Genomic DNA, 3,662 nt, shown 5'->3' on the forward strand with positions numbered 1-3,662 from the left:
ATGGAAGACTTTCTAGAGATGTGAGGCATTATAGCAGGCACAATAACCAACCCAGTGCTTTTTATCTAGCACTCTTCTTCGACCTTAGAAATGGCAAAAGTTCTTAAAATATTTTCTTCACTAGAAAAACAATATGTAATAAGATGATGAAAAGGACTCTTCTTTAAGAAAGCATTGAAACAGAGCTTTTCTAAAACAGAAAACACTTGAAAAATGTTGATTTTTGTGAATTGTCATATGCAAAATCATGCCTGACTGATGTATGGCTGCTCTTGACTTTGAACACTTTTTTTTTTCCCCAGCAAGGTCTCCTTTTATTCATTGGGGTGGGTTTTTGAAATGCGGTGCAATTTACAGCCGAAGGTGTCAGGAAAGCAAGCCTGCGGTGCAGAAAAGCGCAAGAGGCTTGTATAACTTCCCCACCTGATGGGCACCCTCATCTCACCTGTGGCCACACCTGCTGGCCTGGAAGGGGCCAAGTGGACCTTAGAATGAGATCTGGGTACCTGCTCCGTCGGAAGCTCACGACCACGTCCATCTGCCCTCCTTAGGTACAACGGTGCGCAAAAATATCTGAAAATATCTTCACACAGGGTCACAAAATAGGCTCTGCTTGGCATCGTTTGGCCTAAGAAGCGTTCTAGCCACGCAGGAAGGGCCATGCAGTTTCCGTCCTTCCAAACGCCGGGGCATCACCAGCTGCCTCTGCACCTGCCAGTCCGGCCTTCTCACGGCGTCTCCTCCGCTGCCTTCTTCAGGAGTCCAGACGCCAGCGAGCTGAGCTGGGTACCTCGAAGCCATGCATATCCGGGCTCTTCAGCGCACTTTCTCCACTCGGAGCACAGCTGGGCTTGGCAGCGGAAGGAGACTGGCGTCAGAGGCTGCAAGCGGCGTCAGAGGCTGCAAGCGGCGTCAGAGGCTGCAAGCGGCGTCAGAGGCTGCAAGCGGCGTCAGAGGCTGCAAGCGGCGAAGAGCGCCAGGGAGAGGCGTGAGCCCCTGGCCTCGAGGCGGAGGTGGAGCCGGAAGTAGCCCGCGCCCCGCGTCCGCCCTGCCAGCCAAGATGGCGGCTAGCGGCATAAAGAGGTGGAAGTGTTCCTGGTCGCAGCAAAGCGTCTGCTCCTTTGTGCGAGGCCCTGGGTCCTTCAAACCGTCTGTGAGGGGCTGGGCCACTTCTCCGCCACAAACACCGTGTGGCAGAGCTCCAGCAGCTGGTGGTGGACGAGGAGAACCACCTTTCTGAACAGCTCTCGTGCACTGGGCCCAGTGGGCCGGTGCAGCCTGCGGAAACCGCAAGCTCTCTCCCTTCGCTCCGTCCCGGCAGAGCCGTAGAAGGGCCCGTCTCTTGGCGCGTCCAAGGCCTGGATGCCGGTTGAGAGGAGCAGGCCACCCCTTGAAGTCACCTGCGCGTACTGGGGTGGCCTGAGGCTCTTGGCCTCCAGTACCATGGAAAAGGCAGGGCTGCCGGAGCAGTCGCTCTTCCTCATGGACGCAGGGACCCTCGTGTCTTCAAAGCCTGACGCCCATGGTCCTAGGAGCCTGAGCCGTAGCCGGTTGCCCACGCACGTCCCTCTTCTCCTCCAGGTCCCCTCTGGCTGCGACGAGTCCCTAGCACCGCATCGGCTCCTCCACCTGCGTCCGGACACCAGTTAAGTATCCAAAGCGGTAAGTTATTGCGATACATTGACCTAATGCAGCAGCCTTCATAGTTGAAGCTGTGAGGCATTGGGTTGGTGCTCTTTGCTTAAAGGGTGATGGCCCTAGGGTTGAGGTGTTTCCCGTGGGGAAAGATGGCCGATGTTGTTAACGTGGCAGATTAGTGAATATTTAAAAACATGATAAGAACAAATTTTAAAAATGCATATGCTAAATATTTTATGGAAGAAGTCCACAATTGACGTTTCGTGTCTAATTTACACAGATTTAACCAGCAACTTGTGCTACAACTCTTACATAGCTCCATTCTAATAATCCTACAGAGATTGGAGAACAATTTCTTTTAAATTTCCAGTTATGTTGTTATTGTTGCTGTTATTAGGTATTATTGATTGATTGACTGCTTGATTGATTGTTAAGGGTCTATACTTCTGTGCTTCAAAGACCAAAAAGCATTTGAAAGATAAACAGTGAGAAGCCCTCTCCCGTCTCTGTCCCCCATTTGCCAGGTCTGCACCCCTCTCTCCCATGTCCCCAGCCCCCCCCACTCCACCCCCTCCTTCCACACACACACACAAGTAGGCACCATTATTAATGCTGACCTTAAACACCTTGGTTAAATAATTAGAATTTAAACATTTAGTCACTTGTAGGAGAAAACTAGTGGACATTTTTGTCAATTGAGAGAATATAATTATAGAAGAAAAGTCCTCGAGAAGCGAGGAAGGAAAGGGATGTAGGGAACAAGCAGAAGGACCATGTCTCCATTAGAATCTATTTCCTTTAACAAATTCTTCCCTGAGAAGGAGCTACTGCAGTTAGCCTTGTGTGTGCCTGCAGCTGTAGTTTTTGTTTTTTCAAGGAAAATCCAAAAACACTGAAAATTGATGGGATTGGGTTATGCCTTGCGAAATTCATGATACAAAATTTTCTCACAGGATGTAATGTCAGAATTCTCTCACCACCTTTTTCTTTTGTAGATGAGGGAAAAGGAGCTTATAGATATCTATGAGACTTTTGTTCGTTTCCTTCTAATCAGTGGATATTTTGAAACAGTTGTATGATAAGTTTGGTCACCTCTATAAACTAGGAATAATCAACATAATTTAAATATTCTGCATTGGCAAGTATAAAAATGTATTTGTGTAGTGTAGTTAACTGTTATGTATCAAGACAGATTCAATATTAATAAGTCAAGGTAAAAAATATTTTAGGTTTCTTTGGGATAAAGTACATATAAATTGCAACATTCTTCAGTTATCAGAAAGACCTAGTTAAATTTTTTTATTGACTGAGCTATTCTTCGTTTCAAAACCAGTGGGTTTTTTGTTTTTGTTGTTGAAGTATAGTTGATTTACAATGTTGTGTTAGTTTCTGGTGTACAGTGAAGTGATTCAGATATATGTAGATAGGTATCTGAATATATATATGTATTCTTTTTCATCTTCTTTTCCATTATGGTTTATTACAGGATATTGAATATAGTTTCTTGTGGTATACAGTAGGACACTGTTGTTTATCTATTTTATATATAGTAGTTTGTATTTGCTAATCTCATACTCCTAATTTATCCCTCCCCCATCCCTTTTCCCTTTGGTAACCATAAATTTGTTTTCTGAGTCTGTTTCTATTTCAAGAATAAGTTCATTTTTGAGAATAAGTTCATTTGTGTCATATTTTAGATTCCACATGTAAGTGATATCATATGGTATTTGCCTTTCTCTTTCTGACTTACTTCACTTAGTATGATAATCTCTAGATCCATCCATGTTGCTGCAAATGGCATTATTTCATTCTTTTTTATGGCCGAGTAGTATTCCATTGTGTATATATACCAAATCTTCTTTATGCATTCATTTTCTGATGGACATTTAGGTTGCTTCCATGTCTTGCCTATTGTAAATAGTGCTGCTATGAACATTGGGGTGAATGTATCTTTTCAAATTAGTTTTTTTTATCTTTTGCGGATATATGCCCAGGAGTGGGATTGCAGGATCATATGGTAGCTC

At 44.8% G+C, this 3,662-nt stretch overlaps 1 pseudogene; it reads right to left on the reverse strand.

Annotated features, from left to right (window-relative positions):
- Positions 1-728: 728 nt before the first annotated feature.
- Positions 729-1,484, reverse strand: LOC132528790 (E3 ubiquitin-protein ligase MARCHF2-like; annotated as a pseudogene).
- Between the last annotated feature and the right edge of the window lie 2,178 nt (positions 1,485-3,662).

This window comes from Lagenorhynchus albirostris, chromosome 1, assembly GCF_949774975.1.
Source record: "Lagenorhynchus albirostris chromosome 1, mLagAlb1.1, whole genome shotgun sequence".
Lineage (NCBI taxonomy): Eukaryota > Metazoa > Chordata > Mammalia > Artiodactyla > Delphinidae > Lagenorhynchus > Lagenorhynchus albirostris.